Source organism: Larus michahellis, chromosome 2 (assembly GCF_964199755.1).
Source record: "Larus michahellis chromosome 2, bLarMic1.1, whole genome shotgun sequence".
NCBI lineage: Eukaryota > Metazoa > Chordata > Aves > Charadriiformes > Laridae > Larus > Larus michahellis.
In genome coordinates, this window is record NC_133897.1 from 165,415,602 (window position 1) to 165,440,977 (window position 25,376).

The 25,376-nt window shown below is 43.3% G+C and overlaps 1 protein-coding gene across 6 annotated transcripts in view; it reads right to left on the bottom strand.

The window, feature by feature from the left end:
- The window catches only part of SLC45A4 (solute carrier family 45 member 4), an 89,466-nt gene that overhangs the window by 53,280 nt on the left and 10,810 nt on the right, over window positions 1-25,376 (bottom strand). For 4 of the 6 annotated variants that reach the window (XR_012585818.1, XR_012585817.1, XM_074577933.1 and 1 more), the window contains exon 1: window positions 13,674-13,854. The exons of the other annotated variants lie outside the window; for them this stretch is intronic. The gene's annotated coding sequence lies outside the window, so the exon portion shown is untranslated. Of the gene's footprint in view, window positions 1-13,673; window positions 13,855-25,376 lie in introns of those variants that run through there. 6 annotated transcript variants of the gene reach the window in all.

Here is a 25,376-nt window from a genome sequence, read left to right on the forward strand (position 1 = left end):
CTAGTGGTTGTTTCTTTATGCACAGCTAATTGCATACCAGCTAGAGTACCTTTCCAGATCATTCTCAGAGGCAGAATGAATTTGTGGTCAGATAGTATCACAGGTATTTCTGTAGGTAGGTAGAGCTGCATAAATACTTACAGGCACTAAAAGCAGAGAGGAGAAGAGCAGGACAATGAGGGAAACGCCAGAATTTCAGTACACAGACTAGCACAATACTGAAGTGCAACAGCTGAGATGGCAGGTTATCCTACTAGGCATCTAGTATCCTCAGAAAGGCATCATCAGATCCTCTACTCAGAAATGCATTCACTGGAGTCAGAGAAGAAGCAATATTTTTTTCTTCATTCTATTAACCTAGATAGATCCTGAAGTCTGAAGCCAAGTGGGAAATTCAGTTGGGAGACAGCGACAGAAGTAGCAACGTGAACACCTGATGAAATAGGTTTGGTTTTGTGCCTTTATTGTTTAAAGAGACACCAAAATACACATGCAGTTGGTGTAAGCCATCTTCAGAGCGTATATAAGAGTATACTTTAAATATAAGAGTAAACTTTCAATGTAAGTCACAGCTACAACTTAAAATTCAGGACCCCAGCACTGGTCAAGTGAATATAGATGAAGACATTGAGCATCACCTTTACATTTTTTTTAAAATGCACACCAACTATAGGTTGAAGATTAGCAAGTGAAATATGTTGTGTTGATCCAAACAATAAACAGGAACAGCAACGTCTGCTTGGGGTTGTCTTTATGATTAGTCTAACATGCACCCAACGTTATTAAGGGACCTCCTATCTCAGAGGCTGTATGGCTATTCACAGAACATATCAGAGTAAGAACTGACCAAGTTGAGAGCTGATCTATGAATATTTGAACAGTTTGACAGAAGCCTTCTCTAAACCATTAGACCATTCTCGAATAATAACACAGAGGAATAGTGTGGGCTTCATGAAGATAGTTAAATAGCTCTCCATTTATCTTCTGTCATCCACACACCTTTATTATGCTCCATAAAGATTGCGGTTGCACCACTGGCTTTTCCTCACATTGCTCCACTCACATTCAGTCTGGCTTCACCTCTGCTGCTCTCTTGTATGGTAGAAGACATATTGGTACAAGATCTTCAGCCTCTACTCTTTGGCACTCAGCTCTTTGCTTTAAGCTTTCATTGCTTTCTGTTCTCTGATCCTAAAAGTATAACGGATACAGAGTCTTCACGCTGCTCCTCTGGAAAGCTGAGCCTGACCTTACAGTATTCAAGATGTTACCTTTCCAGCTCCCCGATCTGTCACTCCTGATCAACTCTCAGTGGCTTCTGCTTGCTATAATATACTAATTCCTCCATTTTCAAAACTGACTTGATGTTTGTCTTCCAAGAGATGATGACAACTGCCCACAGCAGCAAGCCAAGCAATAAGCATCACTCATCACATGCAGAGGTCAGATGAAGTACGATGTGAGCACACATGCACCTAGTTGAAACTGCTAGGTGTTTTTGACTGGATAACTTTCTGAAAGAGATGCTTTACGTTTGTAGTACGGAGGAAATCATGGGCTCACATTTGTGGGGGGGAACAGGACAGCCATAATTCCCAAAACAAAGGGATGAGTTGAAGTTGCAAAACCAAAGTCAAGTACTTGAATGAATACTGCATAATATTACCTTATCTTTTCAAAAGAGTTTCAGGTCTTCAGCCTATTTCTTTAAAGAACTGCTCTACTTCTAACCGAATACTTTCTCTTATCAGTTTATTCTGGTACAAGATAACGGCTTGGCTTGCAACCCAGTTCCCATGAAGATTGTTAATACTTAGAGGTTTCCTTTCCCTAACATCAGAGCTAGCTAAATCCATTTATCACACATGGAGTTGATAAGGGATGGCATATTTGCCCCGAATTATTTTGCTGCTTTGGGCTGGTTCCCTTACTGTTTGCAAGGTGTTTACAGGCAACACTTTATCAGAATTAACTTGTCATTCAGGTTAAGGAAGAACTTTACCATGTACTTGGCTAAATCCTCAAAGAGCAGACAAAAAAATTACCTTGATATACTGATGTACATATTAGTCCGAAGTATTTGAAGTGCTATACCTGTTTAAAGTATATGGCTGTAAAGAGCAGGCAAACCAAAAATGTTAAGTGAATGAGGCTTTGAGCAACTGGCAGAGTAATCCAGGTCAGACTGGCGAACAGAGGTTTGCAAAGACTGCAAAGGACAGTGAAATAAAAAAAATATAATAATAAACTGGAAATACTTATTCAAACACTGTTCCTGCTAGCATGGTTAACTGGAGAAGGGATTACACATTTTTCAGGAAAAAACTATGGATTACAGCAGAGAAGGAAAACCCAAGTCAGTATCCTGTTGAAAGTAAATATTCTTACTTTTGTCCTAGTGTTATAGTAGAGGTGAGGATCACCTCACATGACTAATGATTCCTCATCGAGCACAACAACATTCAACTTGAACGTTTCAGTGAGCAAAGCATGCTGTACGTAAACAGACTGAGCCAACTAGAAAAAGCTGGGAGAGGAAATAGAAAGGACAAGAGCCAGAAAGCATGACTAAAAGTCTGAAGGGCATGAGATTATTCTACTTATTTAAACAAAGTAAGGCTTGTCAGTAGGTTTCAAACATGATCTCTCCATCAGAGAAGTAATGTTTGGGCCAAGCTGTAACCAGGAGGATTACAGCATATTCTCTATGTGTCCTCAGTAACAGAATTATTATTACCCATGGTGAGACAGACAACAAGCAGGTTTCACTTCTTCCTTGCGATATTCATTGATGACTTTCTCATGGCTCTAGAAGCTTGAGGTTGCTCAATTATTGCATCTTCAATTCTGAGCTCATGCACAGTTGCCTTGCTGCAGAGTTGCACAAGGGCACAGACATTTACATGTGCCGCACGTGTAGTTTTGCGCCTGCAGTGATAACACAGGAAGCTGAGGAAGAAAACTATTCGGTTCTCATAGCATGTGAACAAGAAAGTACATTTAGTATTTGACTAACAAAGATCTTGAAGTGGATGCAAGTTACTGATCAACGCATGGAGGTATTTGACATTTTACATTAGAGCGAGGAAGCCCTTAGGGTGAAGAATTTCATGGTTGTTGAAGCCTATTTTAATGAAAAGTGTAGCTTGTCCTTCTGGGCTGTATTTCATTTTGGCAGCTTTACTGAGAATGCTGTGCTTAGTCATTTTACTTTTCCAATTACAGTACCAGCTTATGCAATAAACTAATGTGTTTACTGTTTGAACAATCCCCTGCCAGATCCAGATTTTTGGGAGGAATAAGATTTGATTAAAGCAATGAGCAGTTAAGCATAACATACTTAAATGTTTTAGGTTTTAAGAGCCTAAATAGACTTGAAATACCTTAATGTTGCTTTGTGTAGCAGTCAAGGTTTAATAGACAAAACGGGGGCAACACACCCCTGTTATCTCATTTAAGTGAAATGCATTTATTATCCTGTAAGAGCTTTAAGTTTTTGTTCTTCCAGTAGCAAATTTTTAAGTGTGACATATTTACTCTATAATTACATTTCCGCAAAATAAATAGGCAGGCTTTTGATCCAAGAACTTCTGTGGAGAAGTACAGATCACCATATAGTAAACCAGCCATAGTTCAAAAGGTCACTTCCATTTTGTTTTAAGCCTTTATTTTTAAGCCAAAAGATACTTAAACTTTTAAGTTGCAATTCCACATTAAAAAAAGCCATGATGTGACACACTCCTATCCATAGCTTCCATTCTGGTTTTCAGTCAAGGTGCAGTGAGCTTCAGTTTACTGAACTGGGATAGACAGTTAGGGGACAACAAAGTATTGATGTACTGGGAAAAAAAATCCTGCAGGAAGAGAATTCACATGGTGTCTATAAAGTTCTTCCTATTTACACACCCTGCAGTTTGCACTGACTGCAGATAACCCAAAAAGGTTCTGGCTAGGAAAACCTTCTCAGCTCACCTCCGAGGACTTAGTATGCCCTTGTCACCACTCATCGTACATGAAGTCTGGAGAAACAGGATGAATATAAAATGTGCAACTATATCCTGTATTTTCCCCAATGGAAGATCACTCGTCCTCTAACAATAAGCTTCAACCAGGCTTAAATCTCCACTGGAACAGAGTGCAAACCTCTGTAAATAAAGTGTGATCAGCCTTCAAAACATGGAACTGAAATTAGCATAGACACAAGTTGCCCACATTCAGTATGAAATGTTAATTCCCCCAGAAGAAAATAGTGCAATCAAACCAGACTCCTTTACTTTAGGACACACATGGGGTGACGTACCCACATCTGGGTAGGATCTTGAGTGGCCTGATCCCAAATTTCTTTGCTGGACAGCAAATAAACTGAACACATGTACGTGCCTTCTTACATGCTTTCTATTAAAGACTTCCTACCACGAGGAGCAGGCGTGACTACCGTTTGCTGTGATTAAGCTGGTTTCAGGAGCATTGGCAGTTATACACTAAAGCCATACTCCAAATCCCACTAGATCACAAACAAACAGTGACGCTTGGCTGTCACTTCGGATACATCCCCCCACACATGCCATGCAAAGTGAAACTCCGCACTTAACTAATGAGAAAAGGTACCCAGGCTTTCAGGGTTTTTTTTTTTTGTTTAAGTCTATGCCCAACCTTCCACTTAAAAGTCTGGGGAATGCAGATCTAACACTAGGCTAAAAGCCCAGATATAAATAATTTGAGATGTATTCAACAGTCATGTAAGCCTTCTATACTTTCACTCTTTCCTGCAAGGTTGGAAGGGTGGCAGCATTATTACAAGCCTAAACCCTTTCAGAGGCAAAAAGACAGACTTGTGTAGCTTTTAGTCTTAGCTGCTCACAACAAACAACTTACAGGGCTACAGTTTTTCCTGAGAGACTAACAAATTAATGAAGGAAAATTGTGGGCTTTTGCCTGCTTTATCAGATACGATGGAGCCGGGAAGTTTCCATCCTTGGCTTCCTCCTTTGCTCTCAGCCTAGTCCAACATTTAAAAAATTTCTTCAGTGAATGCCAAGAATTGGCCAGTATTATTTTTATTTGAAAAGATATCACTATTACCCAGACAATTAAAAAGGAAGTTATTTAATCCCTACATCAACAGGGACCAAGAAAATGAAGCATTATTAACGGCACTAGCATAACCACACAAGGTAAGAACTAGACAGGATGGTGGACAGTCACTGAAGTAAAAAAATAAAGGACCTATTTTTATTTAATATTTGTCACTGGCAGGCTTCCACTCGTTTTCCAAGTTACAGGTAGATGCAATATTAATGAACTGAATGCTGCTACTGGAGATAAACAAAGTGTTGCTTTCATTTGCACCGTACTTGCACCCTGACCATGCTAATTTAGATGCAAGATGGACACTATATTGCATGGTAGAGATGCTATAAATACAGAGCTGAAGTATTTAAACACGTTAACACTAGACTCCACCCTTACTAGACCGTATACCCTTAGTATTAAAGCTTGGGGAACTACTACCAACACCTCTCCTAGAACACCTCTAGCTCAGACTTCTTTTTCCAAATACAAACCAATTTTACCAAGAACACTTGAAGCACAGAACTGCAGCAGCCTTCTTATCCCATTTTCTAGAGGCAAGAACTCCAAATGATTTGGACTGCAGTAATTTCTGCATATAATGCTGAAGCCTTATTCCCTGCTCACTTAAAGAACTTGTCTTTTGTAAGCTATGGTGTATATATTCAGTCTTAATACAGTAATTGCTATTTAGGGAATTAAAGCTTGCTCTAGTAGAGATGTTTGACCACCAGCCACTTACCAGCCTATGGCTTTTTCAGTGAGAAAGGCCCTAAAACTTCAAAGATCAGTGAAAGCCGTCACAGACACATCAATTAGTAAATTCCCCGTAGGCAGAATGAGGTTGTGATCCACAATCAAGGCAACTTGTTGTCAAGTTCACTGAAGGATCCTGAAAGTGACATATTTAGAAATATCTACACAGACTCCTTACAAAGCCACACAGACAGTGAGTCTGTTGACCAAAAGCTTCTGAAAGAGCCTGAAGTTAAGGGAACAGCGTAGCTTTTATTGTACCAATGATAAATTTAGGCATTCTTTACAACCAGTTATTCAGTAACCAGCCCTAACGCAGAACTGGAACTGATCTCTCGGAAAAAGTGTTAATTTGGGAGCATAGTTAGTGAGGAAGAGAGAGCTAAGTGCAGCTCAGGGAAATACTGTGCAGTGTTGGGCTGCTGGAACAAGCTGAAAGTTTGTAGTCTGATGAATGTGTATGTTTAGTAGCTTGCAGTTATTGAGCACTGAGGTTTGGTGTTGCAGTTTGTTGGTTTTGGGTTTTGTTTTTTTTTTCCCCCCCAGTGTAAGTGTAGCTTTCCATGAAGTGACTTGTGCAGAGGCAAGAAGATGCAAAGAAATCTGTTCAAGGAGTACAGAGTCAAGTTTATACTGAACATCACCTAAAGCCTGATGTTTCAGGGGACAAAGTGATATTAATTAAATCTAGCCACGAACAGGCTAAGAACACCCTGAGACAGAGTAGTAAGGCTCTATCTTAAGTCATCACACCAAAGACTATTACTTGCCCACAATATCTTCCATCTTCCCAACTAGTAAAAGAATTACTAACAATTTAATATCAAGCCCACTAGATGAACAGGCATCTATGGAAGATTCTAATACAAGCCTCACTGGATGGGAACCCAAACACTTTCATATACAGCTTAACTGGGGACTACTACACACTTGAGAGGCCATGGTAGATATATTTCTATCTAGCACTCCAGTCCAGCTCATATGCATACAGAGAAGATTAGAGATCCCACTAGTAATATAGGGTCAAAAGGCTTATTTTCAAATGGCATCCTGAATTGTCGCACAAACTATCCCAGAGTGACCATCTGGAAGAGGACACATGTTATCCGGTTCAATGCCATTTCTCCAGTAGACTCCAGCTGCTGTGCAGCTGCATAGTGAGTTTTGAACAGGCCGTACCTGAGAGATGACGAATTGGAGAGGTGATTTGAGAGCAAAGCAGCAGGAAAAAAGCTCCAACTGTAAGACCAGCAATAATTGTAGGAGCACAAAGGGTAAAAGTGTCAGATCACTCCCCTTTTCATCCCATTGAAGGAGCTAAGTGTTTTGACTTTAAGGATGTGACAACAAATGTGAACGGCTGACAGAGCCACAGAAGCACTATGGTGTTGGAAACAATCAGGATAACTCCTCCTCTGAAAAGCGTAAGCCTTCTCCCTCTCTACACCCAAGTTAGAAGCAGAACAAGAGCCAAGAAAAAGAACAAGCCTACATCATGAGCCGATTCCCCCAGATACATTTCGGACAGCAAACAGGACATGTGCACTAGATGTGTTAGTGTTAAAGCAAGTTGTTCATTTGCTTTGGGTTATTTTTTTTGAACTCTTGGGAGTTAGCTGGCCAGCCACACTACTCTAAGGAGCAATAGTTCAGACTGTCAAATCACTCCTCTGGGAGTACCCAGAGCCAGACTGCACAGGCCAGTGTACTTGCTCAGATATTCCCCTTGTAAAAGGGGAGGAGCATTTTTTTACCCTGCAGGCATGCCTTCTCCCTCCCCACCAAAAAAAAAAAAAACAAAGCCACCAAAAACCCACCAAACACAACCCAAAACCTCTTTTTACCTGGAAGCAAGAGATCCAGCATTGGGACTATTTTAAACAGTTGATTCCTGTTCCTCCTATTTGTACTCCCATATGATTGATAAGCAAGTTGTAGGTTAAACAGCACTCAGACTAAGTGTATTCTGGAAGACCACTTGCTGTGTATAAGTGATGATAGGAAATTAAGTGGCATAAAAATCTGACTGTTCTGTAGTCATCGCTTGTTGGGTTAAGCCACTGGTTTCTGGATGTGGTCCAGGAAGACTGATCATATATTCAAGGACAGAATGAAGTTGATAAACGTGACATGCAGTTGTGTTTTCATAAAAACAGTGCTTTGGGTTCAGCCCCCAGTTAGATCATTTATTTGTCTGGCACCAAAGGGTGATAATGGCTTGTTTTCAAGTCTCCAAAATAAATGAACTATACTGCATGCAGAAGTACTCCAGGCGAGCCAGCAGAGGATAGAAAATATGCAGGGTCAGCATAACACTGGTTTAAATTTCAGTTACAAAAACATTAGAGCTCTCATTTAAAATGAGATGAGGAAACTAGGTTCTCTCTCCACTCTGCTAAGAGCACCAGTCTTGATCTCCCAAGAACACTGATAAAATCCACCTCATATAATTTAGCAAAACAGTTCAGAGGTAGTGCTTTCCTGCTGCTGTTTAAACACTGCTAAGATTTTTTAAAAGCATCTTCAGCCTATTCCTGAGGGCTAAGTTTTACCTTCTACCCTTTTATGCCTTGCTACATGAAGAGCAGCTATTGACTGACAATTTCAGTCTTGCAAGGAATGTAGGTCTCTGTCCACTTCCACTTCCTCAAGCCCCCAGATTAGCCTGTCTTCACATAACACTACAAGAGAGACTTGCAAGTCTAAAGTGTCAAGCCAGCCAGGTGTCCTAAAGCTAAAGAAACTATAGTTTAGTAGCCTATACCCTTCACAGATGAGAGTCCTAGAAAGGAAGTCTTCCTCAGCTCTAACTGGGTATTAAGAGTTTTATTAGTTGTCCATATTGTGGAGACTAACTTCTCATCACCTATATATTGAGATTCATGTTCAAACCGACTAAGAGCCAAGCCAAGGTCAGAAGCAGCTCCTAAGCTAAACCAAACTATTACCTAGGGAAAGCCTTGTGTCCTGATGCTTGCCAGAGCCACTGGCCAAGAGCAAGTTTGATGAGAAAACCTGGCTGCTTCTCCCAAGTTGTTACAATGCAGTATGCCAGTTGCAGTCTAAATGACTTTACAGCACTTGTTGGAAATACCAGTGCTAAGGGGCTTTAGTTAAGCTACTGTGTGCCAGTTTCCCTAAGATGGCAGTTCACAGCACACAAACCACTCAGTGACTCAGACACTGCAGTGCTCCGAATCCATTGCTGAGATGCCTCAAGTTCAGCTTTTAACTTGAGGCAAATTCAGTCTCCAGCAACTCTATTGGCGGTCTAGATTTAATAGCATGAACTCAGCTCTTTTTCATGCAGAGTATCTCATTCCACTCTGAGCAGAGTGAACTATCATACAGAAGCATAACAGAATAACCAGTTTATTAAAGATAGCAATAACTACTCAGCGCTAGGATTCAAGAAACCCTCACAGTCCCAGCTGGGGGACATAATATCCTTTACCAGTGGAAGTTTTTGGGTGGTTACTTGGAGTAGGGCTGTGACTCAAATGTAAGATGTGTGGGTAACTGATAAGCTGCTGACCACAAAAACAGTCACCTGACCAGCAGCAGCTTACCAAAAGCACATAGAGTCTTTAGTTCACAGCACAGAGCTCCACAGCTTAACACTGTCTGCTTCTAGGCTTGGTTTCTGGGGTGTCCAGGATCTACTGTCTGGAGGGCGACTCGAACTGAAACACCAGTTACTTGTCAAGCCACACACATGGTGTCACTCATCCCAACAGCAGGTATTCTGCTTCAACTTTCTGGCAACTGGATTTGCCAGAATCATTTGTATTTTCTGCTTCTGTATGGCAAGTTAAACTTTCTAGCAGAGCTGTGCATTTATTAGACTCATTAAAGCAGTCATTAGGCAGAAGTAATGTTCTGCTTAGGAAAATTACTGTTTCAAACACTCATATCAGTTTAACACTGGTATATTAAGCCAAGTGACAACTAGTGCACTCTGTATTCCCTGAGTTAACCACACTGTTGAATAGAAGCTGGTTAATAAGGCTGACAATGTGCTGCAAGTTGAAGGACAGAATAGTTACCGAGTCAGTTAAGCCTTCTCTAACTGAAACAACTGCACACAAGGCATTGTCAACATAGTTTTAATGAATCTTATGCCTATAGCTAGAATAGGTTACAGCCTGGGATCTTGCAAGTATTACTGGTAAAGGTTATGGGGATGACCCTTGCAAAACTAAAATGCAGCACAAACAGTTCTTCATGTCACCAGTAACTGTGCAAGCTGCTAAAGCTTCCCCCTTCATCACTCGACAGCCTCAACACTTCCACAGCATCTCTCCTGTCAGATCAGCTGGAAAGCCCCATTTCAACTGGAGTAGCTTTGCCTCTGTTCAGCATGCTTTTACACTAACCATCACTTTATAGTCAGTCTTAAGTGCAAGTGAAGCTTGTTTTTATCTTAAGTGTGACACCACTGCATGTGCACTGTTGCTCACACACTGCTTGATCATTTGATGCAAGTATTTTAGGGTGGCTTTTACTATTAGGAGCAACAGCAGAGGTACAGACTGCTAGTTAAGCTCAAAAAACCCCTGCCAGCTGCAGCTTCTTGTGATGGGCAATATGAAAGGATTTCACTGTTTTTGCCTAACACGACAAGCAGAGATGCCCACATAGTGTGGGCAAAACTGGCTGCCTACTCTAGGAATTGAAGCTTGAAGTCATGAGATGTTCGACTGAGAACAACTGCAGTACATCACAGGCAGAGTTTAGAGATTAAGCTAGACATGATCAAATGCTATGGTGTAAATGAACTGTTTATTGCTTAAATTAGTGTCTGGTGAAAATACAAAAGTGTTACATGCAACTGTATTCACAACTGCAGGCATTACCTAGCAGCTAGTAGGTCATTTCAGCCATCAGCTTCCCACCTAGCCTTTTATAGGATGCCTCTCAAAGCTTAAGCATCTTTTGTAAGCTGCTCAGTTGGCAACACATTTTGACTTAAGAAGGTTTTTCAAACATTAGATGCAGTTTCACTGGTGTCATACTCCACAGGTACCACCCAATGTTAGTATTCTCATAGCTTTTAGGAATGATCCATTTAAAACAAGTTTATACAGGGGCAGAGTCCACACATTCCAGCCTTAGCACACAAGCAGAGCAATATTAAATTACCAAGATCTAACTTTCTAACTCTCAGTGAATCCAGGACTGGAGTGAGTTTAAACGTAATTAACCTTTGAGGTCACAGCCTTGTGAGATGGGTCCAAATTCAGCCTGTGTTCTCTAAGCTCCTCAGAGCCTGTATTTCCACATGGCAGAATAAAGGCAGTTGCTTTAGAAAGCTCCTCAAATAGGTTACATATTTGCTTCAGCTTGAAAAATTTAGGTCACATGTACTTGGACATACAAGTATGTGTATTGTTTTAGTAGAATTACACCATGCTTCATTGGAAGCCACGTAAATATTCCACTTGTGCTGCCCCACTGAAAAGGCACATGAATGAAGTTGCACTTCACTAATTTTGTTGTAACGTGACGCAGAAGGAGCAGCAAGTTCACCAGCTAAGTCAGTCTTCTAACCACCTTCTCACCACTAATGAAGGACACCCCCAGCAGAAGACATCCTCCCTCAACAGCTTAAAGCAGCACAATACAAGTGTATTTAAAACAGACTGAACTGCTAAGACATTTCAGCTTTGAGGGAGAGGCTTGCTTTCAATTACAAGCAGTCCTCACAGCATTCAAACAAGATCCCATCAGCAGATATTGCTCATTCCTTTCTCAATGACAAACTCCCAGAGAGCAGCAGGTTCCCGCAGGAGTTTACCCTCTTGCGTAATGCATGTTATCTATAGAACCATACGTTTTCAATTTTACTGAAGATGCCTCCGTCATACATAACTGAGTGTAAGAACTGCAATTATTTCCTTGCTCAGAGAGACATGAGCCAACCCATGTAAACTGGCCTCTGATATTACAAATAGCTAACTAAAATAGAAGTTGTTCCACTGATCCCATCCATTACATCATGGAAATTATTATTTTGTCATGAAAACTCCCTTAAATACTCAATTTAATCTCAATTAATATAGGAATGGAGGTTTCACTTCCAAGACAGCAGCTGCTACTACCTTTGACAGACATGGGAACTCATAGATGTTTTCGGATGCCCCAGAGACTACTGGATGCAGTTTTAGGAGCTTAAGGTAGTGTCAGCTTTTCAAGCTTACAGTAAAAAGTACTTTAGAAGCATTTATAGCCAGAGTGTCAACTAAATACCTGAATCTATTATCTGAAGCCCTTTTCCTTATTTAGGAAGGGAAAAATTAGGCCTGTTGAACATTTCATCAATCCAGTATAATCATTAAACAAACCAAGCAAGAGAGACCTTATCTTTTGCAATACGGGTGTGGAGGAAGAAGGCATATACAAGCTAGGTCAGTGCAATCACATCAGCAACCACTTCTGCCAGATATTTACAAAAAAAGCCTGACTTCTGGAAGGAAACAAAGTATTCACCAGCTCTTTCTTGCTTTCTTTGGGCTCAAGTGCCTGCTCAAGCCGTATTTCATTAAATATTTTAGTAGCAGTGTCTGATCAAGGCAGTGGAACATGACGCAGATCATAGCGGAGCACTTTTTACAGAGCAGTAAGGATACATGCTGCAACAGTGCAATTTCTTCTCATAAATCCTCATAATGTTGCAGTTATCTCTCTGTGCTCTGTACTTTGTGCTGTCTACCCCCTGTAGGTCCACTTCTTGTAACACGTCTCCTTTCCTGAAGGAGAAATCACCTCCTCTGTCCAACACTCAACATCCTGCAATAGCTTTCCTACCCTTTACCATTTGTAATTCACTGTGTTAGCCAAGCTCTGGCAACATTGATTCACTGACTACACCCACTGCTGGAGCCTTGGCTACATCTTTTCCTCCCCTCCTTTTTCCCTCTATACTGGAGGCCAGTCACTACAGAGAACTGCCCCATAGGGACAGTATTTTTCAAGGTCAAACACAGTTTCTGCACCTGCTAAAGGTGATAAATTAGGGCATCCTAGAGCTGCAAATCACCAATAAGATGATCTCAAGGAAAACTGCAGCTTTCATGGGAGATGTGAGAGTTAAGCACTAAGTAATTTCTTCCCCAGTACTCTCCCACCATCAGATCAGACTAGGTGAGGTGAGACTGAACCGTTTTATGGTAAAGCATTGAGATCAGGTTACAGATTAAGTGTGGAATTATTCAAATGGCAGACTAGCAAACTTTAATAGTTTGAAAAGCTATATTAATTCCCATCTTTAGACCTTTTGTCAAGTCCTCTTCCAGCATACTCACCGCTCAACATAGTCCCAAAGGGACACCTCTTTCTCATCCCATCTTCACTTCATTACGACTCACTATCCCAGACACATCAGTCAAGCCTCTCCAACCCCACTTTACTCACCCTACCATTCATTCCTCATCCCTTCCCAGCCACTGCAGCCCAACATCTCCTTTGGCCCAAGCCCTCACCACAGAGCTCAACACTTCCCAATTTCCACCTCTGTAGCCCCATGTTGCCCTCACCTCACTCTCATCATTTCTCATCCCCTTCTCCCCCTGCAGCCTCACATCTCCCCCCACATCTCCTTCCCATCTTGACAGCCTCACCTTCACGAACCCCTCCTCTCCCTCAGCCCAAACCCTTCCTCACCTTCACGAGCCCCTCCTCTCCCTCAGCAAAACTCTTCCTCACCTTCACCAGCCCCTCCTCTCCCTCAGCAAAACTCTTCCTCACCTTCACCAGCGCACATCCCTCACCCCACAACTCCCCAACCGCTTCTTACCGACAACCCCCCCGAGGCCCAACCACCCCCGATCCCTCCCCCTCGCCCTTACCTGCCCCCGGGTCTCCCCCTGCACCCGGGACCTGCTCCGTGCGGCGGGCGGGGGAGGCGGCGGCAGTGCCGGGAGGTGGCCGCGGCGGCCAGGGGAGGGGGGGAAGGGAGGGGTGACGTCCCTCAGGGCGGCACGAGAACGGCGGGCGACACCGGGCACCAGCGGCCGCTTTATACCGGGCTCCTCGGAAACCGTCTCCCGCTTCCGCTTCCGCCCCCTCCCCGCGCGCCGGGGGTCATGAATATGCATGAAGGGGGCGTGGTCATGGGGGTGGGGGGGGGGCGAGGGGCGTTGCTAGGGTGACGGGCGGGCGGGCTACGGGGGCGAACGGGGCATCGCCCCAGGGGCGGGGGGCGCGGGGCGCGGGCGGCGGCGCCACCTGAGGAGAGGCGGCCGGCGGCGGGCAGGTGTTGGGGCTGTTCCCGCTGCCCCCGGAGGCGGGGGGGAAGGACGAGCCCGCCGGCACCTCTCCCGGGGCCGAAGGGGGGTTTCTGGCCGGAAAGGCAGCCCGCTGAATCGACCCGAGGGCGGCTGGATGCTGCCACCTGCTCTGCCTCTGCGTTTTCCACAGAAACTCGGCGGCGACATGGCACAGGGCCCCTGTCCCCTGCCTGGAAAAAGTTGTGCCTGGTAGCCTTCCAAACTAACAGGCTTGGAAAGTGCAGGAGCAGACGACCTTCCCTACTTGAGATACTGCAAACACATCGTCCCCTAATTGTCCAAATTTTCCTTCATCATGAGGAAAAATAACACCTTTTCCTCAGGTTTGGCCAAATGCAAGTTCATGTCATCACCTCAGCTGCACTACACCTGTCGGAGGCTCCTCTCCACACACTCAGTCCGTTGCCCGCTCTGTGCAAGGAGTTGTGCCAAGCACCCCTCCAAACTAACAACTTGGAAAGCGCAGGAGTGGACACCCATCCCTACTTGAGGTACCGGAAATGTGTCTGCCCCAAATTATTCAAATTTTCCTTCGTTGTGATGAAAAACAACACCTTTTCCTCAGGTTCGGTCAGATGTGAGGTTCCATCCTCCCTCCCCACCTCTCCTCCACCATGACCCTCCTCTCCACACACCCAGTCCATCGCCCGCTCTGTGCAAAGGTGCAATTAACTTTCTACATCTCGTTATATCACGTCTACCTTATACAAGGCTCAATATACAACGCGACCCCCAAGGAAATGGAAATGCTTCAGTCCTGATTGCAGTCCTGCCGTGCTGTAAGCACCCCCTGCAAACTTGCCATAAAAGACCGCATTTTTTTTAGCGCGGGCATGTGGTTTTTTCTTACCAATTACTGACGTCTCCTACCCTTAATTGTGCTGACTGCATTGGGCAGGGTAGTGTAATATTTAATTTTCTTTACTTACATAAACTGGGGATGCATAAAGTGGCGTGTGAGTGGCATGTAAAAATGCACGTTATGTTGTGTAAGTGTAATTGTTTTCTCTTTCTTGACACGCTCTTAACCATATATTCCAAAACATATTTTTTTTTTTTTTTTAATTGTGAACTTCTTTCTCTGCAGCTCATGAATAAACCAACCACGAAGCATACCAGACTTAAGAAAAAGGAAAACCACAGAGGGCAAAATGGAAGAACTGTACACATCTATGCACTATTAAAAAGCAATATGAGTCTTGAACCTAACAAAAATACTGCGACTACAAGCCCTTAAGAAACAAAAAAGGCGACATTAGTCTTTTATACTAGAATGCTGTTATCAGTGTGTACTTATTTTTAGGCTAATTCAGACCAAGGACTGAAAAGCGACTACAATCATGCACAACTCGCTAAATTAACCATCCTCTGGTGAGGATTCCCAAAGTCTACTCAAAGAGTGATGGGTTTTTTGACATATATATTATGTCATATTTTGACATATATACAACATTATAAATATTGTAATGACATGGCTAGCTTTGTGAAAAAATTTGGCAAAACAGTTCTCTTAATTACCCAAATGGTAACGATAAAACTACCATACAGACAACAGCCCAGTGTAACACCTACACTTGACAGTAAACCAACATCCATTATATCACAACTCAATTTATGTAGTATAGCCTAACAAAACATTATATTCCACAGAAGAAACAAAATATACCTATATTTAGAGTAGTAGAAAATTCTAATGACTCGTGATGAGACTTTAGTGGAATTTAAGGACTTTAGGGGAAATTATATGAGACCCCAACACAACTGAAAACGCTGAGGAGGAATCTCAAGATGTGAGCGTAGTTACAACTTCTAAAATGTTCTTTGTTACCCAAAGATTTGTGGCAGCCTAGGCTACCTGATGTTTTGATACCTCGCTTTAAAATAACTGAAGAAAACCACTTTTTGGATCTTTTGTTGCCTCCTGTTGTGGTGAAGCGTGGTCCTTACCTCGCCCTGACATTTTAGAGCTGTTCTGGCAATGTCCGGACGTGTCCAGACGTGTCCAGATATTTCTCCATTGTATTTCCTCATGTGATTTTTGCTTGAGAGTTGTTGACTGTCAGCCTTTAGCTAAGCCGAGAGTCAGAAAGGGTAATTTTCCATAAAACAAACATTTTAGTTTTAAAAACACAATTTTCTATAACGAGAGTGAGGGGGTGGGGAAAAAAAAAAAATAATCCAAGGAAGCAGACCCACCTTTTCCCTCTGAGGTTCTTACTCAACTCCAAATATTTAACCCATAATAAATAAACGCATCCTCAAGTCTTGGCAGGGGAGAAGTGAGTGTCAGTCGAGAGCCTGATGTGCTGTCCAGACGTGTGCTCCGTTTGCCCGGGAGAGGGGCTGATGTTTGTGGGACTGGGAGAAAAGCTCCTCAGCCGAGGTTGGAGACAGGTTCTCCTTCCCGGCGTTTGTGAGGGTCTACCTTGAGCGGGTCCCTGCTCGGCAGGGTGGTGTTTGGGAGTCCTGTTCCTCGGTGCATCCCTCGGCAATGTGTAGGGAGTTGAGCCACTTCAGCAAGAGCTTTCCCTCAGAAAGCATCCAGAAGTCACCTTAAAATCTCGCTGTGACTCTTATTGTGCATGTTTCCATTTTGTGAGTCATGTAGCTGGAGAAACCCCCAAGGTACTGGTCCCTCACTTACCCTTGCTTCCACTGGTTTGTTTGGCATGCCGTACCAAAGGACTTTAAAAATAAATAAATCTACGGGACCTCTGGACACTGGAGAGCAATATCCTGCTCTAAAAGCCTTGCCCTCTGTCTTGGCATAAAAATTAGAGCCAGGGGTCTCCCATTAAGTAGATGTGTTAGTTAACGAGACGGCAGGATCATCAACAAGCTGCCGTGAGTTCTCTCCGCTCTATTTCACAGGTACTTGGCTTACAAAATTGTTATGAAAATTTGCCATCCAGCCAAGCCAAACAAACAACACCCCCAATATTATTTTACATGCGTGTCAAAAGAAATAACTTGCCGCAGGCAAAGCGGGTGAAGGAATTTTACGAGGCTGCGTCTGATCCTCCCTCTCCCCTCCCTCAGACAGTTAAAGAAATGTTTGTATGATGAAAGGGGTAAGGGAGCAGAGGACAGCTGGTTAGGAATTAATGAAATGTTTGAGCATTATCATGCGATAATGGATTTAGCTGACTGTTTGCCAGTGTTCAGATCTAGCGTGAATTGCTTTATATGAAACGCGGGGATTCCTAGATTATCCAAACCTCCTGAGAACCGCTTGCTGCTCCTAAATCCTTTGAAAGCTGTGACTTGAAGAAAAGGTAATTCTTCAGCTGGATGGACAAAAGGCCTATGGGATTGTTTTGACTTGCTTTCAGACTTAATGATGTTTGACACAGCCAACTCCTAGAGGTGTCTTCTAATTGGGAGTGGCCATGGGTTTGGGAAGCCTGGGGGCTAGGGCTTGCAGCGAATCTGAGCGCCCAGGAGGCCAGGTGAGGTCTCCCAGCCAGGACACTTGTAAACAGGACATGAAAAATGAGTCTCAGCTTTTGCACATTTGGCCTGTAACTTATCCCCAGGGTATCTCTCGCAAAGGGTGAGATAATCTGATGGGAAACCCATGCTCTGGGCTTGAAACTGCTGTTTAATCCTTCTTCCCACCCTCCCCCAACATATGCTGTCATTAAGCTGGAACTTTAATGGCTGTGTAAAATGGCCCATGTCCCTTGATACATTTTTTTTTTCCCCCTAAAAGCTTCTGTTTTCTGCCTGTTGGAGGAGGGCTGTAGACTTGCAGCAGGCCAACCAAAGAGATTTTGTCTGGATGCAGACAAGTCATGGACAGCAGGACACCGCGTGCCAGTTTGTGACTGGGAGCCAGACAGGCTGGTCAATTCAGGTTGCCTGTGGTAGCCAAAATTGACTTTGAATTCCGAGAGCCAAATGGCTTCAGACAAGACCTGCAGGTAAAGAGCGTCACCCAGCTCTTTGCCCTGTCTTGTGCCCAAAGTTTACCTATCTGGAGCCAGCTGGCTCATGTCACCCTACAGCAATGTCAACAGTCCTAAGCAAAGGGGGCGGTGCAGCTGTAGGGTCTCTTTACCTTTCTCCAGCCTGAAACCTGGAGTTAAAAGCCGTAGTAGTACCTTGCCACGCCATCCCCATAGGGGAAATAAAAGGCTCGTGGCGGAGACTTGAACTGGTAGCAGTTACGTTGGCAAGATGCTAATACAGGCTGTGAGATGCTGCTGCCACTTGTGAGGTCTCATCATGAGTTCATGCCTTGAAGAATGAGAGTTCCCTATTATTATCATTTTCCCAGTTTGCACGGCTAAAAAGTGGTATTAACGGCGGCAAAAAATTTCCTGCCTCTTGAATTTACCTGGTCTGTAATTATCTTCATAATAAAACTGCGAGGAATTAAGCTCCAGTGCAGTTTATAGTTGACAAGGGATGACTTGACAGGGCTTCAAGAACTGTGGCTTTCAGTCCTCCTCTAAGTGCCAAGAGCAGTTAAAATGCTGCTAGAGAGCATTTGCGAACTGCAGGGCTTGTTTGGTTCAGTCACTTCTTCCCTTGCAATGGAGAGACCAGAACCCCTTTTTTTAACGTTATTTACTCTTTTGCTCTCCGCTTGGGCAATGAGCTGAGATTACTCAGTTTTCCTTCCGAGCTGCCTCACATTAAACCATGACTATGATGTTTATGAGGTTTCCATTGCTGAACAGGGATGTTTGTACTTTGGTCTCTTTTTTTTAACTCAAAGCCAAATTGAAAAACGGATACATTTTCACCGTATTGGATTTGCAGAGAACCAAAACCCTGAACCAAAGGCTGTTTAAGTTTGAGATGATTTTCAAGTGACTTCATTCACATTAGCCTTACGCTGCTGAAAGCTGGCCAGTATTATTGCCAGTTTACACTGGTGAACACACAGAAAAAAGACAGTTAGTTTTCTGGCTGTACAGGCTCCTGCAGCCTGCCAGAAAGCCAACTTTGCTGAAGTTTCACCTGAAAGATCTTGATTCTCTAACGCTTTCTCATAACAACACAATGTTTCATGGATGAATTTATAGATGATAGCCAGTTGGGCTAGTCCAGTGCAGAATAAAATACGGTATTTTATCTGGTCACAACACAAATGCTTAGTCTATAGCTCTGGACACTAAAACATGACCTCTAGTTAACTGAGCATCTGTCCCTACTCACGCTGCCTTCTTGTTTTGCAGCCTTTTACCTACAGCTGGATTTAAACTGTGCAGGTGTGATTGGGCACGTCTGTTTTCATCACCCAGGTGGGACCTGAAGCCTCTCCAGCCTTCCACGAGGACTCGCTTTACTCTTTGCTCTGCTAAGGCCTGTTAGAACCACGCGTTGGGATTTATCTCATCTCTTCCCTTGCCTAATCGGTCACATACCTAATTGGTGTTTACAATATTCTGGGTCCCAGCATAGACAGGATTTCAAATTGTTTAGCCCTGTGTCATGAAAACTGCCATCTGCAAAAACCAGCCGCGTTGCCTGTATTTTTGGAAAATCCTAGAAAAAAACTCAGGGAGCTACACCTAAGCTAGTGACTTCTGCAGCTGTGACTCAGTGTTAACAGAGGTCCATGAGCCGTCGCAAAAATAGACGTTGTTGTGCTGACTATATTCAGGGTTTTTTTACATTCCCCTGAAAACATGAGTAACGCTCACCTGGGTGATGGAAAAGCGGGTTGGATTGGCACTGGTTGGCAACGGGATGGAAAATTAGTATGTAAAGAACCTAGTGATTAAGATAATAAAAACAATGTTAAGAATCTTAGGTGAAGCCAAGTTTTATAGCCCTCGAGCTTTTAATTGTGAAATTGTTGGCTCTCATTTTGTTTCTGAAATAGAAATCTATTTAAATGACTTAAGCAACCCAAGTTTCAAGAATAACCCCGAGCAGACTGTTGTTGTAGTTGTGACCGAGCAACTGAAATGAATTGGGTGAATACTTTTTCTTCTAATTGCTCGAATTTCCAAACACAGCCAAACAACTGCAGACCCCAAAGTGTTTCGTACGAAAGTAATTTTAAACTTTGAGGAAAAAAATAAAGTGCATTTCCAAAGCCCAAAGTTGATTGGTGTGGAAATTAAAATCCCCGGCAAAATACAGAGATTTTTTTAAGGGTTCTTTTAATCACTCAGCCCCCCTAAAAGCTGGGTGAAAACTGACAAAATCACAGTTTTTGGAATTAACTCAAAACAGTTCTGTTCAACAATTTTTCTTTTTTCTTAGAACTGAGTATCGCCCCCGTCGTCCATTTTCAGGCGGTGTTTGATTTGGGGAAGTCCCTTTTCCTGAAGCACAGTGTGGATATTACATGCTGCTGTTCTTGGGGCCTAGTTTCACTTCACAGCTAAAATGATTTAAAAGCTAGTTGGTCCCAAAAGGAGCAACTTTTCCTTGTCTTTTAATCTGCTGATCGTATGTGCTCGGGATGAGTCAGTTCATCTAGCTGATTTGGTGGGAAATCCTACATAAAAAATGAATAGTTTTCCGTTGAACAAACGTCGCACATTGATTCATGCGACAGTCCTAAACCTTGTCTCAGCTTGCGGAGGCTGGCAGATAGTGGTCAGGCCTTTTTGCATAATATTGTCTCTCCCGGGGTAAGTCACCCTCCAGTTCTCACTTCTGATCCCTATAAAAACAGCTGCGCTTCCCAATTCCTTCTCAAGCAATTTCATCGTCTTCCTCAAACACTTCTCGGATTTTCCCAGGGCTACGACACAACCTGCTGGAGGGGGTCCCAGAGGTGGCACTGCTCTTTTGTAGATGTGTGTGGGTGAACGCTGTGCTAACAGCAAAGAGACCAGGAAGGTGACAGAGATGTGTTTTCCTGCTGCTTCTCTTCCTTAGGCAATCCTATCAGTTCAGCAGCTTCTTTTCTTACTTTTAAAGGGAGCCTGGTGACTAAGCTCCTAACTTAAGTACCTCAAAGACCCAGGGCTGCTTCGGTAGGACCAAAAGTTTTGTATTCTTGCTTTTTTTCCCTCCTATTATTAGTGAATAAAACCCAGCAGGGAATATTTTCTGAATCTGTCAGAATAGGGATAAAGATCCTTTCTCCTTGAATCCCATTTTTCTGGACTGGCGATGCATTTATGCTGGGTGCAGACGGATGCTCTCCATAAGGAGAAAAAATATTTTGTTCTCAGTTTTATTAACTTCTTTATCTTGAGCCGTAACCTCTCGAGCCTGCTCTCCAGGTTGCAAATAATCTCCACTGAAATAGTCACCTTCTGAGCATCTGTCATCTTCCATGCTCTGGCCCAGGTGAGTGTTAATAAAACTGAGAGGAGAGAAAGTTCCTAGCAATGAGGTTATTTGGGAGGTTTAACAAGCTCCCCAGGGAAGCACCGTTGCTGCAGAGATCTTTGAGAAAAGACCAGGAGAAATGTTTTTGAGGGGTTTGGATTTTTCCTGTCAAGTAATCAGTTGTATTTCTGGCAAAAAAAGGCCCTCCCCAGTCCCAATTAAACAAGAACTGGCCTGAATGGATTGCTCCAAAGTTGAACGAAATATTTTTTTTTTCCAACTGGCAGAAGTTTCATGTATTTTCCTCACTCTGTTTTTTTTTCCGGTTAGTGGTTTTGGTCAGACCAGAAGCATATGTTGCAGAATCTGCCAGAAAAAATGTTTTCACAATTGATATTTTCTTAAATGCCTTTCCAAAATTGCCAGTCAGTGCCCTTGGAGGCAGAAATCCTCTCTTCAACAATACAACAGGTACAGAACAGATACCAGCCACCTCTCTTTTTTCCTTAACGTCTATCAAACTGGAGATCTGCTGGTGCTGGCTCTGTAGTTCACTCTGTCCTTCTCCTCCCTTCTGAGATGCCCAGCAAATGCATGACGTTGCCTTTAGAGGTCTATTTTTCAACCCCTGACGAGCAACGCTGCTCCCCACGACCTCTCCGTGTGGTCTGCTGAGGCTGTGGCTGGAGCGTGGCTGGAGAATCTTGGAGGAGTATTCAGGGACTATGGGGCACTGAGCTGAAATTTAGATTTTATCCTGATCGATAGTCCTGAAAATGACCTGTCAGGTGGCCTCGACCTTTCATATTGATCTTCAGTCACCCTGCTGCAGAAACTCTTCCTCTTTTGAGCGGGGCGAGTGTGTTCTCTAGGGGATATCAGCTTTATATCATCCCTTCTGGCTTGTTTTGAACTTCACTTTCCAGAAATGGAGGGATGCTGCTGTCCTGCTTCCCTTTCTCTCCCTTCCTCCCTCCCTGCTCTGCTTACTGTTAACCAAGTATTCCCCCAAAACCATCTCTTCTTCCAGGTCTGTGCCTTGCTGTGGGCTGCAAACCTGTTTTCCTGAGGTTTAAGCAGATACAAGGTCTCTCTACCAAGTGGATTTACTCATATCAAATACCACAAACCCCATATTCCAGGTAAGCCACTTGCAAATCTCCTGCCCTAAGCACTTCCTTTAACAAATTTGCATCATTTCATCCACTCCGTGATTTTGATCTCCCTCTGAAATGCAGCTGAAACCAAGAGGTTTGTAAGTTGTCAGGAAACGGGAGCATACTGTTGGACCAACCTCACGTCCTTAGAAAACAGGCGTAAAATTCAGAGACAGCGTCAAGCCTATAAATTGGAGTCCCCAATATTTCCAAGGGCTTGGATGTGAAGGCTGCATTTGCACACCTGAAGCTGTGTTTTGCCCCAGCCCTCTGAGCTCCATCTGAATTCTGCGCTTGAAGCCAGCCCCCGGAAAACTTACAGCTGTTCAGACCTTTGCTTTCGCTCTGTACGTGACAAAAAATACAGAGCTGGTTGTAGCAGACCTCTGGCAACTGTGCTGTTAATGACAGGAAGAAAGGGAAGCTGTTCAGCTGATCCATAACCATTTCCAATTCAGCCCGCGATATATTATTTGAGCCACAAAAGAACTTCAAAAAGATTTCACGCATTGCAGGGACAGATATTCCACCGCCCGTCTCACTGGCGGTTTGCATGATTTACCTTTTTAGAGATCAGAAATAGTGCGCAGGTGCAGAAATTCCCATTATTTTCAGAGTACAAGATTGTTTCTCTGTGTGCGCGCGCGTGTGTTGCATTCATTGACTTTACTTTCTCTCTAATGACCTATGAGTATCTCTTGTCTCATGGAATTGAGTGTTGTTTGCTTGTTCACAGTTTCCTTTCCTTCCGTTATCCAGCAAAGAAAGTTTGCTTAAGTGGCTTTTGTGAACTCTTTCAAGATCCCCAGAAGGATGATACAGGAAACAGAGAGTTTCCTTTCTATACAAACTTCTAGGGTGTTCCCATAATAGCCTGAAATTTATCTGCACTCAACAGCCTGCAATTGGACAAAAAAATTAATGAACTGTCAAGGGATCAGACAAAACACAATTAACATATCAGAGAGAGGAGAGCCTGCAATGAAAAAGAATCCTCCACTTACATAGCACCTTTTATCCCGTGTTGCCAAACACTTTCCTTTCTATGTTTCCAATTACTTTACAAGTTGGCCACGCTTTAACCATTCAGCCTGAAATTTTCCATAATTGCTCCCTGCCTCAAGTTGAATACATTTTTCGGAGAGGAACGAAGCGGGGAAAAGTTACACAAAAAAACCCAAACCAAAACAAAACCAAAACCTTTTTTTAAAGTGCAATCGTATTTCACTGAGATCAAAACTGAAGAATTAAGTTTTATGAATGTTTAAGCTTTCTCCCTCTTTATTTCAAAGAGCGCTTTTGCCCTGCAGGAGGCTGGAAGAAGAATGAGACGCTTGGCACAGAAGCAGTGCTGGGGATCAGAGTCCGTCGCCGTCTCCGTGAAAACGCATCTGGATTTGTCCAAATAATAAACCACGGACAACCCACTCTCCGAATGCAGTAGGGGTAGGCTCGCACCTCTTTTTTTTACGCCTTCTGACTGCTGTGCCTGTAGTTTCTGCAGCCCCCTAAAAGCAGCCCCCGTAAGCAGAACATCTGGACAGGGCGCCGAAAAAATGGATTCTCCTCTTTCACGATTTCACCCTGGGTGACCTGGCACAGTGGGTGAGATCTGGGAGGATTGTAGTACTGGGAGGGAGGGCAGGGCCTGTGTTGAAAGCTGACAAAGTAGAAATGTGAGTCATTAAAAGGCAAAGAGCAAACTGTAAAGAAACAATTACTTACATATTTTTTTAAAAAAAAAATAAATCAGATCTGGAAGGCACGTTCACCTGGTGGTTGACACTCCCTACAAAAGCACCGTGTTATTCCAAAAGTCTCCCATGAGATGAATAAACCTTGCCAGGAATAATCACGGATCTGGAATTGTATAATTGCTCAACTAAATGCAGGCAGAGAACAGATAGAGAACCTGTGCTTTTCTTTTCCTGTCCACTTCCTTCGTTTCAGGGCTGTGCAGTGCTCGGGAACGCTGTGGCTTATATTGGCTGGAGCAGTCAGGACACCAGAAAAAAAAAAAAAGCAGCTTCTTAGTAACAGCTTTGCAGCATTTGTTGTTTTTAACTCCATTCATAAAAGCAGTTAGCTGTGCTGCAGCGAGGCAGGCCGGTCCGCTTAGCAAACTCACGTCTGCGAGAAGAAAAAAGCTCTTGACTTGCTCTGAGCCCAGCGCCGGCAGGTTTCATACCCTCCCAGCACTAATCCTGCAATAAAGAAAATGGCTTTAAGCCGCTTCAGGCTCTAGCGCTGCCATTAGTATTCTCCAGTTACGGAGATCAAAGGACTGCAAAGGGCAGCGCAGCGAGGAGGAGATGTAGGCAACAGCTTCGCCTCCCCTCTTAGAGGGATTTGGTCCATTTTCTCAAGCAGCAGAGACCAAGTTTGGGGAGCAGATGCCGCGGCAGCACAGTTTGGATGGTTCAGCAGCACACTGGCACTCCCACATCACAGGAGTCTGGGCATTGCATCAGGCAGCATTAACGGCAGGGCTGTGATGCCTTTATTTCAGCGATAATTCATGGCTAACCAAAAATCAGATATTTAATCTGCTGCAGCCTGGAATGGCAGAATGACCCATATCTGCACAGCCACAGACAGGAGTGGATGTGAAAATTGTTTGGGTAATAGCAATTAGCACAGCAACAGTTTTTATTAATTTTCTAAAATGGCTTGGGGAAATTAATCTTTTTTTTTTTTTAAATTAAGAAACAATAATTGTCACTTTTAAAATCAAAAGCCTTGTGTTTACTGCGAAAGGGCTGTTTTTAGTGACAGGAGCCTCTATTTTATTCGAGCCAAAAATTTCCTGTGAAAACAGTACTTTTTAAAATAGTCTCTGAGAAAAAGTAAAGAGGTTCTG